Below are 15,719 nucleotides of genomic sequence, written 5' to 3'. Positions count from 1 at the left end.
ATAACGGCTCAACAACTCGACATTCCAGGACACGTTATCATTTAGGAGCTCAGAAACCCAACGTATACGGCAAAGCCCTTGAGATGAAACTGGTTCGAAAGAGTGTGGTCTGGGTATCCAATTACCCCTCCATACTCTTATACTTGCTCCATTACCAACCCTCCAAACTAGACCTTTTTTCAAAAGTTCAAGACCATAACTGATTGCTTGCCAAGAAGATGACTCATTCCCCAAAAAAACTGTATCTTCAAGCTTACCTTCGAGATAATACCTAGCTTTAAGCAAACGTGCGCAGAGGCTATCTGGCCTAACAATAAGTCTCCATGCTTGACACGCTAGGAGTGCTTGGTTAAAGAGCCTATAATCACGGAATCCAAGACCTCCTTTGCACTTGGGCTGAAGAAAATAATCCCAGGCCTTCCAATGTACTCTCTTGCGTCCTCTTTTGGATCCCCAATAAAAGTTTCTGACCATTCTCGGTAGGTCGTCACAAATAGAAAACGGAATCTTTTTTTTGAACCGGGCCTTAACCCCTTTCCATTATATTCATAACGGAAATATACATAGTTCAGTGACCATAGACCCAACATCGAACCGGATTAAGGAAGCTAGAAAGGGGAAAAGGCGAGTCCAAAGCATCACTAGGAAACCCACCATGGGCACTCGTCATCGAGCAGCCCACTGTGGGTGAAAATCCAGTGACACCATCGATCACGCAAACCACTAGGACCTAAACAGACAGGCTGAAACTCCAAAGGAAGCCAACAACAGTTCACAAAACCCAAGGCTCACAAACGAGCAGGGAAGAACACTCGCGCAGGAGTTAGACAACTATCCTAGCAAAAGTAAGATCGCAGCATCAGCGAGAAGCATCAATCCATCGCTGCTTTGGTTGGAGACGTACATATTCTCATCATTGTTGAAGCGTTCGACCTGAGCATCTTGGCTCCATGCTCCATGGCCTCCCGATCATCACTAGCCATCAAACCTGCCCAGTATGTCAAAAAACCACAAGCAGCATACACCACATTAAATGGGGGTTTAAGTAGTTTTTGTTCAAAAGTAGCCTGGTTGCGGCAGTTCCAAATAGCCCAGCATACGGCTGCCAAACCAAAGGTATAAAACTTGGCCCCATCAGGAAGGAATATGTAACACCAGGAAAAATATTGACAGATGTTGTTCGGGCACAGAGATGTGCCCAACACACACCCAACCGTCCTCCAAGCCACCCGAGCAACAGGACAAGTGAAAAAAAGATGTTGCGAAGTTTCAAGATCTCTGCAGAACGAGCATCTAGGATTGCCTGCCCAATTCCTTCTTTTCATGACTTCACGAGTCAGAATCACATCTTGAAACAATTGCCAGAGGAATATTTGAATCTTAAGGGGAATCTTAGCTCTCCAAATCCACTTGTAATCACACCCAGCCAAGTGTCTTTCCAAATAAGTGTAGACCGATTTGGTCAAGAATTTGTTTTTTTGCCCAAAGCCCATCTAATCTGATCAGGTTCATCAGATAAATGCCAGGAGTTTACCACCTTAACGAGATCGTTCCACTAATCCGTAAGGGGAGGATGTAGGTTTCTTCTAAAGAGATCGTTGCCCTCAAAGTTTCTAAACTCAGCAACCGTGATCTCCTGATAGTTGCAAATGTTGTACAAGGTAGGAAATTGATCCCGCAAAGGAGTATCACCCCTGATAGGGTCGTTCTATACTCTGGCAACATTACTAGAATTCAAAATCACTTTTCTTCCTGCCAAATACACATCCTTCACTTTCATAATAGCTTTCCAAATGGGGGAATCTCCAAATTTACTTTTCAACGAGGATACCGTATCATTTCTGAAATATTTAGCACGGATCACATCCTGCCAAAGGCCTTGTTAAGTTTCCAGTTTCCACCACCAGTTGGTGAGTAGACTGATATTTTGTCTATGTAGATCTTTAACTCCTAATCCTCCTTTATTCTTAGATCTGCAGATTCTTGACCACTTGACCAAGTGATATCTTTTACGACCACCAGTCTCTTGCCAGAAGACATTTTTTCTATGTTTGTCTAGTTTGTCAATAACCTTCTTAGGGAGCATAAACATAGACATGTAATAAAAGACGATACTAGTAAGGGAGGAGTTGAGTAGGGCCAGTATTCCCCCTGAAGACGCCGCATTACCAATCCAGGATTCACAACATCTTAGGAATTTATCATCAACAAAACTCCAGTCCAAAGCACGGAGAGTGGAATAGCTCACCGGCACCCCTAAGTATTTCATAGGTAAGTGTCCAATCTGGCAATTGAATAGTTCAGAGTAGAAAGCTAATGTTTCATCATTCCCCCCTACACACAAGATTTCACTCTTCAGGAAATTTATTTTAAGCCCGGACATGAGTTCAAAGATATAAAGTAGGAGCTTAAGGTTGACTGCAGCTTCTTTGTCATGCTCAAAGCAAATGACAGTATCGTCTGCATACTGGAGGATAGCTATACCCCCACTAATTAGGTCCGGGGCTAGACCTGTCAACATTTTTTCTTTCTGAGCATTAAGGATCATCTTTGATAGGGCCTCCACAACAATATTGAACAAAAAAGGGGAGTACGGATCCCCTCGCCGCACCCCCTTGTAGCTCTGGAAATAAGGACCCTTTTCATTGTTCAACTTAATGCTAATAGTCCCATTATTAAGAATTTTTTGGACCCAACCACACCACACAGGGCCAAAACCCTTGTTCTTGCGACATTCAAGGAGGAAATTCCAGTTGATCTTATCGTAGGCCTTTTCGAAGTCTAGCTTCAACAACACACCAACTTTATTTTTCCGCTGCGTGTGGTGAAGAATTTCATGCAGGGTCAAAATGCCATCCATAATGTTTCTATGTTTTATGAAGGTGTTCTGATGTTTACTAATGAGTTTATCAGCAAAGATCGCCACTCTGTTGTCCAAAACTTTAGTAATAAGCTTGCATGGGCAACAGAGGAGGCAGATCGGTCTATATTGCTGAATTTTCTTAGCTCCGTTCATTTTGGGGATAAGGGTAATCACCCCATAATTCAGGCAAAGCAACATCTAAAGTGTTGTCGTGAAAGGCATCAAACACGCGCATAATATCGATTTTAACAAAATCCCAGCAGTGTTTATAAAACTCAGCCGGTATGTTATCCGGGCCAGGAGCACGATTGCTATCCATGCCAAAAAGAGCTTTATGTACTTCTTTTGTGAATTTGCCGGTGAGGAGAATGTTGTCATCATCAGTAAGCTTCTCACTCTCAGCCCACATATCAGGAGATAAATGAAAAAGGTTTCCTATAGCAGGGCCAAACAGGTCCTTGTAGTAAGTTGTGGCATGAGCTAGAAGGTTGGTGGTCCCCTCAATCACAACATCCCCATCCGTGAAGGAATGAATAGTGCTTTTTTGTTTCCTACCATTCACCACTCTATGGTAAAAGGTTGTATTAAGATCACCTTTTAAAAGCCATCGCTCATTTGATTGTTGCAGCCAGTACAACTCTTCATTAATAAGAATATCACTGAGCTCTATTTGTAAGGAGGTTTTCCTCTCAAACATCTCAGGGTCGAGAGGTCCATCCTCTTCTGTACGCAATATCTTCCAATTCCGTTTTGATCTCTTTTTTCCTCTTTCTAACATGGCCAAAGGTATTCGAACCCCACCCTTTAAAGTACTTTTTGAGCCGTTTCAACTTGATATTAAGGATATCAATAGGATCATCAGCCCGGACTGGTTGTTCCCAGATCTTTTTGGCAGTAGGATAAAAGCTCTCATCTCGTAGCCAGCTGAGTTCAAATCAGAACTCACGTTGGTGGGAGGTATCCATCTTCTTCGTCCCCGAGGACAGAAGGAGCGGGTTGTGATCGGAAACATCTCTAACCAATTTGCGGACTGCGACCAAAGGGAACAAATCCTCCCACTCAAAATTCATCAAACTTCTATCTAGTTTTTCCAGGGTGGGGTGTTTCTGATTGTTAGTCCACGTGTATTCCCCCCTCCCATGTATATCTCCCTGAGGCTTAAAGAATCTATGATGCAGTTGAACTTATCCACATAAGGGGATCGGTTCATGGTTTTGTTCTTTTCATAGTTTTCTCTAAGGATATTGAAATCACCACCCACTATATAGGGGGTGTGAGTGTGAGCACACATCGAGGCCAACTCCATCAAGAAATCACCTTTGTTGTCGTCATGGGTTGCTCCATAAACCGTAATGAGAGCCCAGACAATCTTAAGGTTCACATCATAAAGGTTGGCTTGCAAGCAAAACCTACCAGGGATCCAAGAGATAACTTCCAAAGTTTCTCTCTTAATACCACAAAGGATACCACCTGCCTTACCAATAGATGGAACCCAATTCCATTCAAATCTATCTGCAGGGTCAATCTTTCTAAGGCTTTTCGGAGGGAAGTTTTTCTTCATAGTTTCTTGAAGGCAAATAAAATCTAGGGAATGATCTTTGATCATATCAAAGAAATAGGTACTCATTCCTTTTTACCCGCTCCTCTACAGTTCCAAAAAATGCCATTCATTTAATAACAGTAGGTTCCTCCCCCCTTTGGTATTCCTACCAGGAGGCAAGGTAGGGCTACCACTGCTTTTATCAGGATGCTTCTTACCTTTTTGACTCCTAGTTACTGGTCTAGATATGACAACATTCACCTTTCTTTCTTTTTTCTTTCTAGACCGAACTAAAGTAAAGGGTTCCTCATCCATCTCATTCTCCTCACTCCATCTCATGTCCAAGGGGGTCTGATCTCCTTTTCCATTAGTCAATAACAAAATATTCTTTTTATTTTTATTAGCATCATTTTCTTCTAAGGAATCTCTATTTCTGGCTCTTTCCAGTTCTCTTTAGATATCAATATTAGCAAAATCAGAATCTGGAATATCTACACCCATCTTAACAGCTTTAAGAATGAGAACAGGATCAGACAAAGCATCAAAGGAGTTAGGTTTCATGGTATTACCTTCCATGTTCCTTTTTTTGCCGCAGCCGCAGCCTTGTCCTCCACACGCTCCAGTTTATTCTGCACATTCCTCAAACTGAAGCGCAAATTCTCCTTAGTGACTAAAGGGGGAGCGTGGATCACCTCATCATTCCTCTCAGGGGATTCCACCCTATACTCACTGGTCACCTTCAGCGTAGAATCATGCTGTCCCATCACTTCCACAACCTGAGGAGAGAATTTGACCACATCAGAGTAGGTTTTCACTCCCTTTTCATAAACAGGATTATGCTTCTGCAAGATCTGTTGGAAGGGTGAGCTTACTTTTTCTTTCTCTTCCTGTTCCTGATCATACGTCATGGTTTCAATGAGAAGAGACGTATGGAGAGAGTCATCAGACTCCATACTCTCCTGTGACTCCGAATCAGGTCAGGCACTTCTCCTTGGGGAATGGGGAGAGATTCCCCCCCAAGCCCAGTCGAAGAGCTGCCCATATGAGCTCCAGGAGTCACATCCTGCATAGGCATATTGGTTTTACCTCCACTAGGATTAGGAAGCACATTCATCTCACTTTTTTACGATTAGGATCCCTAACCAGCACCTGATCCACCTCATATAAAAGGTCATAGAAATGCCCCCTAGAACTGCTTCAGCAACCCCAGGAATAGCATCAACATTCCTGCAACCCAGTTTCACATGAACAGAGGCAGGGCGATGCAAGGTTGCATTATCTATCTCAAGGGGAACACCCACCAGTGAGGCAACGAAAGCCATATTTCTCTCGCTTCTCTTATCCAGAGGTACATTAGCCACTTTTACCCATGCAACTTCCATAACCCCCTTCGATCCCACTGCTGAGGACCAAGGAGTGGCATGTATAACAACACCACTTTTTTTAAGTGTAATAGTACCCACATAGCAGATTTGAGCAACAGCTCGAGGATTAGGAAATCAAACCACGAACACCCCAGGACCAATGGCATGGGCTGAGCAACGCCATCCTGTGGCAAGGTAGTCAGACAGATCTAACTCCATCTGCCCGGTCGATGTTTCACCCTCAACAATGGTCACCACGATATTATTAGATCTCTCCTTAAGCTGATTGGCCGTACATGAGTCATGGATGTAATAGAAACCCTGCCCCTTACCTTGAAATGCACACATCGGAGCAATGCACTCCCAAGGAAGAAATGATGTGCAAACTGAAACCAGATGCCCTAATTTGTTGCATCGCTCATAGAATGCTTGAAGGCATCGAGCATGAGGATGTTCATCAGATTTGCAAATAGGACAGGGGACAAGATTTTTGGTAGGAGGCACCTGAGAGACATTCTGCTTGCCATGCGGGTGGCGCATCGGGGATGAAGTCTGGCGCCCGCTTCCTGTGTCCTCCGAAGCCATCGCCGAATGCCTCTTCTCCACCCAGACACCTCCATCCTAGGGGTCATGGCGCCTTGGTGCCGCTGCCGCATCCCAGCGAGAGGTGTCCTCCGAGGCAGAGATGGTGCGGTCGCCACCGCCCTCGCTCTGCTTCCAGGAGTACTTGCTCTTGTCGCTGCCCCGGCCATTTCTGCGGCCGGCGTTCCTTCCCGCGCCGCGTCCGAAGCCATGCCCCGCATGGCCCGCCTCCGCACCTTGGCGCCGCTCCCTTGGTACCCGCGCCCCGTATCAGCCGCCATGGGAGGTGAGGCAGCCACCTCCGCAAAGGATCGAGGGTCTTCGCCTACCTTGCCTCTCCACCAGCCCCAGTCACCAGTAGATCTCGATCTAGGGTGTTTTTCTGCTGTCCAGAGGTGGGCGAGGGCGGAGTCTACGTCAAGGATCGGAGGCAGCTGCGAATTTATACTCTCACTGCAGGCTTGCGGACGGGAATGGATGCCTGGATGAGAACCCATGTGTCGCCCATCCGCCATGGGTGGGTGGGGGCGGGAGGTTGGGCCTGAATCGCACCGAACCTGGTTAGTCGTGCACCGCCCCACACCGCTCCCGTGTACCCCGCCTGGTCGTCTCGCTCCCTCCATCGTACCCCCTGCCCGCGAGCCTGTCACCGACGAGCGATCTCGGATCTTTGCAAAGTTGCAGGGGAACGAGATCACGTCACCAATGTCGATGGACTCGTTTTCGTGAAGGTAGCGTGCATCCACTATGACACTGAGGGAGTCCGAGATTAAGGGGTCCTCGAACAGCCGGACTATATACTTTGGTCGGACTGTTGGACTATGAAGATACAAGATTGAAGACTTCGTCCCGTGTCCGGACGAGACTCTCCTTTGCGTGGAAGGCAAGCTTGGCAATTCGGATATGTAGATCTCCTTCTCTATAACTGACTCTATGTAACCCTAGCCCCCTCCGGTGTCTATATAAACCGGAGGGTTTAGTCCGTAGGACAAGAACAATCATAATCATAGGCTAGCTTCTAGGGTTTAGCCTCTATGATCTCGTGGTAGATTAACTCTTGTAATACTCATATCATCAAGATCAATCAAGCAGGAAGTAGGGTATTACCTCCATCGAGAGGGCCCGAACCTGGGTAAACATCGTGTCCCCCGCCTCCTGTTACCATTAGCCTTAGATGCACAGTTTGGGACCCCCTACCCGAGATCCGCCGGTTTTGACACCGACATTGGTGCTTTCATTGAGAGTTCCAATGTGTCGTCACGATAAGGCTTGATGGCTCCTTCAATCATCTTCAATGACGCGGTCCAGGGGGAGGTTTTCCTCCCGGACAGATCTGCATATTCGGCGGCTTCGTACTGCGGGACAACTCGCTTGGCCATCTGGAGTAGATCGATGGCTACGCCCCTGGCCATTAGGTCAGGTTTGGAAGCTTGAACTATACTGCCGACATCCGCGGAGACTTGATCTTCGACGGATTCAAGCCCATGTTAGGTATGCCAAACAGTCACGACGAGCATGACTTAGATCTGCCATCGGACAGTGTTCAGGAGATCATGCCTGCAACGACCCCGGGAATCAATTCGGAGCAGATCGCGCCATCCGAGGATGGGTGGATGGACCCCGCCACGGAGGCCGCACACTCATCAACATTGGAGACGAACACTGATCCCACCTCCTATGAGGATGGTGTCATCGGACCCTCGGACTCGCCTCTGGCTACAGGCTCCGAACCACGTGCATCCGTGCCTATTGAATCTGATTGGGCACCGATCATGGAGTTCACCTACGCGGACGTCTTTCAGCACTCACCCTTGGGTGACGTGCTAAACTCATTAAGGTCTGTCTCCTTGTCAGGAGACTCTTGGCCAAACTATGTCCGGCTCGAGTGGAAAGCGGACGACAAAGAAATTCGTTCCCCACCCACCACCCACTTAATAGCCACTCTCGATGACTTAACCGGTGTGCTTGACTTCAACTCCGAAGACATCAATGGTATGGGCGACGATGCAGGAGAAGAACAGGAACCACCGCCTATAGGGCGCTGGACAACCACCTCATCATATGATATATATATGGTGGACACCCCCAAAGAAAGCAATGGCGATGAGGCAACGGAATATAATCCCTTGGAGAAGCAATCTAGGCACCGGCGTCATAGGCGCCGCTCCAAGCCCCGACATAGCAAAAATAGTGATACCAGCACAAGAGATGATAACAATCCAGATGGTGCCGAAGACAAAAACAATCCTGCCCAGCCAGGCTTCGAGCAGGCCGAGCAAGAAGATGGGCAAGCTAGGCCCAAGGAACAGGTAGTAGATGGAGAATTAGAGGATGATAATTATATGCCTATCTTCGAAGACAAAGTGAGCCTTGGCGACGAAGAATTCATCGTGCCTGAGGATCCCGTCGAGCAGGAGTGCTTCAAGCGCCGTCTTATAGCCACTACAAAAAGCCTGAAGAAAAAGCAGCAACAACTTCAAGCTGATCAAGATCTGCTAACTGATAGATGGACCGAGGTCCTGGCTGCCGAGCAATACAGAATCGAGCGCCCTACCAAAAGTTACCAAAAGCGCAGGTTGCTACCTCAACTCGAGGAGGAGGCGTTAAAGCCCACACTACCAACGCATGATGCGGCTGACCGGCCACCCCGTGGCCGAGACAAAGCGGCGTACAAGCCCGAAGTCTAGACCGCACCCCGTCGCCAATCAAACAATAATACTAAGGACCGGGGCTACACGAAGGACCTGCAAGACGTATTGGAAAACAAAGCAGGACATTCAAGATCGATCTACGGATCACGGGGGCGCGCCATAACGTGTGACGATGATCGTCACGCCGGATACACTAAACAAAAGTCCGGCCGGGCCGAATACAACATACCAGATTCATTTGAACTACGTTGAGATGTAGCCCGGCATAGAGGCGCCGCACACCCCCTATGCTTCACTGATGAAGTAATGGATCATGAATTCCCAGAAGGGTTTAAACCCGCGAACATTGAATCATATGATGGCACAACAGACCCCGCGGTATGGATTGAAGATTTTCTCCTACACATTCACATGGCCCGCGGCGATGACTTACATGCCATCAAGTACCTACCACTTAAGCTTAAAGGACCGGCTCGGCATTGGCTGAATAGCCTGCCAGCAAGCTCCATTGGCAGTTGGGAGGACCTGGAAGATGCATTCCTTGACAACTTCCAGGGCACTTACGTGCGACCACCGGATTCTGATGACTTAAGTCACATAACCCAACAGCTCGGAGAGTCAGCCAGGAAATTCTGGACTCGGTTCATAACTAAAAAGAACCTAATTGTCGACTGTCCAGATGCCGAAGCCTTAGCAGCCTTCAAGCAAAACATCCGTGACGAATGGCTCACCCGACACCTCGGCCAAGAGAAGCCAAAGTCAATGGCAGCCCTCACGACACTCATGACCCGCTTTTGCGCGGGCAAGGATAGCTGGCTGGCTCGTAGCAACATCACACCAAAAAAACTCCGGCGATTCAGACGCCAGAGATAGCAACGGCAAGCCACGACGCAATAGACACACGTGTCACAACAATGGCGACAACGCCGAAGATACGACAGCCAATGCCGGATTCAGAGGCTCTAAATCCGGACAGCCGAAAAATCCATTCAAAAGAAAAAATCCGGGCTCGTCCAGTATGGACCACATACTCGATCGCTCATGTCAAATTCATGACACCCCCGATAAACCAGCCAACCACACCAATAGAGAATGCTGGGTGTTTGAATAGGCCGGCAAGTTGAATGCCAAAAACAAGGAAAAGGGGTTGCATAGCGATGGCGACGAGGAGCCCCGGCCGCCAGACATAGGAGGACAGAAGAAATTCCCTTCCCAGGTGAAAACGATGAATATGATATACGCAACCCATATTCCCAAGCGGGAATGGAAGCGCGCACTAAGGGACGTCTATGCGATGGAGCCAATCGCCCCAAAGTTCAATCCATGGTCCTCTTGTCTGATCACTTTCGATCGCAGGGACCATCCTACCAGTATCCGTCATGGCGGTTCGGCCGCATTGGTCCTCGACCCCATCATCAACGGATTCCATCTCACGCGAGTCCTTATGGACGGTGGCAGCAGCCTGAACCTGCTCTATCAGGATACAATGCGCAAAATGGGCATCGACCCCTCAAGGATCAAGCCCACAAAAACCACCTTCAAAGGTGTCATACTAGGTGTGGAGGCCTGTTGCACGGGCTCAATCACACTGGAAGTGGTCTTCGGATCTCCGGACAATTTCCGAAGCGAGGAGTTAATCTTCGACATCGTCCCCTTCCGTAGTGGCTATCATGCACTGCTCGGACGAACCAGATTTGCCAGATTCAACGCGGTACCGCATTATGCATACCTCAAGCTCAAAATGCCAGGACCTCGTGGGGTTATAACAGTTAATGGAAACACAGAGCGCTCACTCCGTACAGAGGAGCACACTGCGTCCCTCGCGGCAGAAGTACAAAACAGCCTTCTTAGGCAAACAACCAATTCGGCAATAAAGAACCCGGACACCGTCAAGCGAGTCCGGAGTACCCCGCAACAGGATCATCCAGCACATCCAGAGCTCGACTAGCAATTCGGCCTCCGTCCTAGTCCCAGTCAAGCGGCGAAATTTGCGCCGCACGTACATAATTACGCACTTAAAATACCATGGGCATAGGCGGAGGCACGGCTATGACACAGCCCACAATGCGGTTCGACCCCCCAGGATTCACGCATCTTTACACCTTTTTTCTTTCAGGCCCCTATCTTCGGGAGGCTCTTTCGATAGACTGACTATCAGACACATAGCGGGACGGACACACCAAGAAGACAAGAAGCTTTGGCGTACAAGGGAATCCTCAGGTGGTCTCTGATAACGATCGTTATACCTGTTTTACATACCCGCACACAGCTCGCTCCTGGTCAGGATGTGTCAAACAGTCCTATTTTGCTTATCGCACTACTTGTATACGTACGCTTTGATGTATTATTTGAATAACAAGGGAAAATAGTGTACAACGTCAGCTTACTATTACATTTATTTACCCCTTTCCTTTACTGCTTATTTATTACACCCGTGCATTTTGGTACGTCCAGTTTGCCAGGGGCTTCAGTGTACCCCATAACATGGCAAGAAACGTCCGAACACTTTTGACAGTGCGACACCCCGAACTTATAGCATTATATGCATCAGCTCTGAATCATGTCTTGGGTCAATAGTTGGGTTTGCCCGGCTCCTATGTTTTGGTACCTTACGTTCCGCTATATCGGCTAAGGTAGCACAGGGAGAACTACTGCGATTGTGTCCCGGTTCTTCCGGACAAGCACCTCAGTAGAAAAAGCCGAAAACTAACTGTCATGATGAGGCAAGAGCTGGTCGCTGTTCGAGAGGTCTCAAATCCTTAAAGATTTTTTTCGCTTCGGGCGAGGAATCGGCCTTGTCCGATTTAGGCGTATATAGAGCCCCAAGTTCGGCCTTCCGAATACTAGGGGCTTCGCCAACATTTAAAATTGCAGACTTCTATGGCCAAGTGAGAGTGATAAAGCTGTATAGTCCGATTGCCTTGTTCGCTGCGCTAAACACCTCCTTAAAGGACCAAAATTTTGGATAAAGAGTGTTTATATTTATCCCGAACACCCCAGTACTAGTTACATGGGGGCAGAAGCCGACGACTGGCCAACTCTCAAGATTTTATAAACGGTCGCACAGAAGGTATTATTTTAAATTAACAAGCGCCATATAGCGCACATGAGCTCGTTTTCATATTACAGGATCACATGAGTACATTTATTCAAACATTACATCCTTAGCACATTCATCCGCCACAAGGCGGGCACCCTTCAGGACACCGTCATAATACTTTTCAGGGTGGCGATGCTTCTTGCCCTCCAGCGGCCCCTCTGTCACCAGCTTCTTGGCATCCATCTTCGCCCAGTGCACTTTCACACGGGCGAAGGCTCTGCGCGCACCTTCAATGTAGACTGACCGCTTAATGGCTTCAAGCCGCGGACAGGCATTCACAAGCCGCTTTACCAGGCCGAAGTAGCTGCTGGGCAGGAGCTCGCCAGACGACATCCAGACTATGAGATCCTTCATGGCCAGTTCTGCTGCATTGTGAAGTTCGACCAGTTGCTTCAGCTGGTCGCTCAAAGGCATCGGATGTTCGGCCCCAATATACTGGACCAGAACAACTTCTCCGTCGATCTCCCTTCCTCAGCTCGATAGAACTCTGTAGCATCAGAGACGCTGCGCGGCAGGTCTGCGAATGCTCGTGGAGAGCTCCGAATTCGGGTAAGTAAAAGGAAAGTCTCCTTCACATGCTTGCTTTGCATAATGAATGCCTTACCCGCCGCTATCTTCTTGGCCGCCTGAATCTCCTGAAGGGCCTTCTGGGCTTCGGCCTTGGCGTCTTGCATGCTCTGGAGGGCCTTCGCAAGCTCAGACTCTTGCGTCTTGTAGTCACACTCCAAGGACTCGAATTTTTTGACGAAGTCCTGGAGCTCTTGCTGAACCTCATTAACCCGAGCCTCCTGTTTCTCGCTCTCGGTGCGCTCCTTGGCCGCCTTGTCTTCAGCCTCAGACAACGCCTTCTTAAGGGCCGCCACTTCGGTTGTGGCCCCTATTAAAATTCATAATGCTTCTATTAGCATCAACAATTTTTCCTTTATATAACACATGGACGGGGTATCGCTTACCTTTGTTCTCCTCGAGCTGCCTCTTCACGAGGCCGAGATCTTCTTTGGCCCGCCCCAGGTTCTGCTTTAGTCCGGAGACCTCCGCAGCGAGGGCGGCAGCGGCCAGCAGTGATGCCTGCTTATTCACATAGACATAATATGATTAGACTCCTGGGGATAATATTTGATCCTCTGTTCGGCCTTTCTTTACGAACACCAAACAGAGCATCAGGGGCTACTTTCTATATTGTGATATTTTCTCATAATTTAATTATTAACCTCAAAGCCTGTGAGGAGGCTGGCGCAGGCTTCGGTCAATCCGCTTTTGGTGGACTGAACCTTCGCAATAACCGTACTCATAAGAGTACGGTGTTCTTCATCAAGGGAAGCGCCCTGAAGAGCTTCCACCAAGTTGTCTGATGCCCCTGGATGGACAGAGGTCATCGGCACAGGCGGCTCGCCCCCCTTAGCGAGGGGCTACCTGCCTGAATCCAGAACCACTGGAGGTTCCAGCGCAGTATCCGACTGGGGGGCAAACTTGCTGCGGCCCCCTCATCAGAATCCATGAGGGTCTTCCCCCCATGTGCCCGGCGTTGGGGATTTCGCCTTGGGGCACCTCCATAACTGTCTCCCCCTGGTCCGGTGTCCTCTGAGACAGCACCTCGGTGTCGTCCGCGGGCCGAGGGGTGGTGGCCGTTGGGAGCGAGTCATTGTTCATCGCCGATGCACCCAAAGAACCATCCGAGGAGGATAAGTCGATGTGGGCTTTGGACGGACTGCATGATCATGTTTAACATGATAAGAAGCAATAAAGCAAAACATGCTAGAAGTATTATGGTATCCGGATACTTACGACTTCGCCAGGGGCTTGTCCCTGGGCAGCCACTCCTCGTCGCTGTAGGCGGCTGTTGTGGAGTGGTATGGAGGGAGGGTCCTTCCCTTCTTGGACCCTTCGGCCTCCCTGGATGGGGCGGCCTTCCTTTTCTTATCCCCCTCGGTTTGGGGGGGAGGGTTTTCCTCTTCCTCCTCCTCGTTTTTGTTGGAGGAGTGCGCCTTGGTGTCTTTGGACGACAAGTCCGACACCAGCTTGCACCAGAGACCTTTCCTGGTCCCCGTGGCCTTCTTCTCCGGCACCTCATAGGGTGCCGGAAACAACATCTTCGTTAGGAGAGCCATCGCTGTGTCTTCGGGTAGTGGAGGTGGGTAGTCGATCCGCTTCGCGGTCGCCACCCAGTCCTGTTAAGATTGGTGGGAAGGCTTAAATTCCTTTCACGAATATATTAGGGGAAGGAGCATCTTGTAAAACACAGAGAACTTACCAGATTGGCGGGGCACTTTGCGCTGAGCCTGCGATCTTTGGTAACGGGAGGAGGTACCTCGGCAGCCTTGAACAACACCTTCTAGACGTCCTTGTGCGTCGTGTCGAAGAGCTCTCGCAGCGTCTGGTGTTCGGTCCTGTCGAACTCCCACATATTAAATGCCCGTCTTTGGCACGTGAGGATCCGGCGGAAGAGCATGACCTGGACCACGTTGACAAGCTTGATTTTCTTGCTTATCATATTCTTGACGCAGTTCTGGAGTCCGGTCAGCTCCGCTGGCTCACCCTAGGCTAAAACCTTCCTTTTCCAGGAAGTAAGCCACATGGGGATGCAAGATCGAAATTCAGGGGCCGCCGCCCAGTTGGAGTCGCGCGGCTCGGTGATGTAGAACCACCTCGATTGCCACCCCTTCACGGTCTCCACATAGGAGCCTTCGAGCCAGGTGATGTTGGGCATCTTGCCCACCATGGCGCCTCCACACTCCACTTGCTGGCCGACCACTATCTTCGGCTTCACGTTTAAGATCTTCAGCCACAGGCTGAAGTGGGGCTTGATGCGGACGAAAGCCTCGCATACGACGATAAACACCGAGATGTTGAGGATGAAGTTGGGGGCTAGATCGTGGAAATCCAGCCCATAATATAACATGATCTTACGAACAAATGGGTGGAGGGGAAATCCTAGTCCACGAACAAAGTGGGAGAGAAACACAATCCTCTCATGGGGTTCTAAAGTAGGGATGATCTTCCCTTCATCCGGGAGCCGGTGCGCGATGTCTGCGGCTAAGTATCCGGCCTCCCGGAGCTTCGTGATGTCCTCCTCTATAACGGAGAAGGCCATCCACTTGCCTCCCGCTCCGGACATGTCTGGAATGGCTTTATGGAGAAGGTGAGAACTTGGGCGTTGGGGCTCGAGAGTGCGAGAATGGATGAGCGAAGGAGGAAGAAGGCGTGGGTGAAAAAGGGGAATCCCTATCTCTTTATAAAGGCGGTAGAAACTGTGCGCCTCCCTACTTGCCCGTTAAGATCGCTTATTCCCCAAGCGCCATGATTGATGGCGCGGTTGGGTTACCCACACCTGTATTGATGAGAATCCCACGATAAGGGGACACGATCTCTGCTTCGACAAGACGTGTCAAGGAAACTGCCTCACAATATGTGCAGTAGCTAGTTGTGAAAAACGGTTCGAATAATGACTGGGCCGTGGCATGATGTCACGCTATGAAAAGTTGTCAGTAGGTTAGATTTGTGGAATATTGTGCTCTCTACGGTGGTATGTGGAATTTGTTTTGCAGAGCCGGACACGACTCTCGTGTTCAAAATCTTCTATGGAGTATTCGGAGAAGGAACCCGCCTTGCAATGCGGAAG

The sequence above is a fragment of the Triticum dicoccoides genome, chromosome 6B (assembly GCF_002162155.2).
Source record: "Triticum dicoccoides isolate Atlit2015 ecotype Zavitan chromosome 6B, WEW_v2.0, whole genome shotgun sequence".
NCBI lineage: Eukaryota > Viridiplantae > Streptophyta > Magnoliopsida > Poales > Poaceae > Triticum > Triticum dicoccoides.
This window is presented reverse-complemented; position numbering follows the sequence as displayed.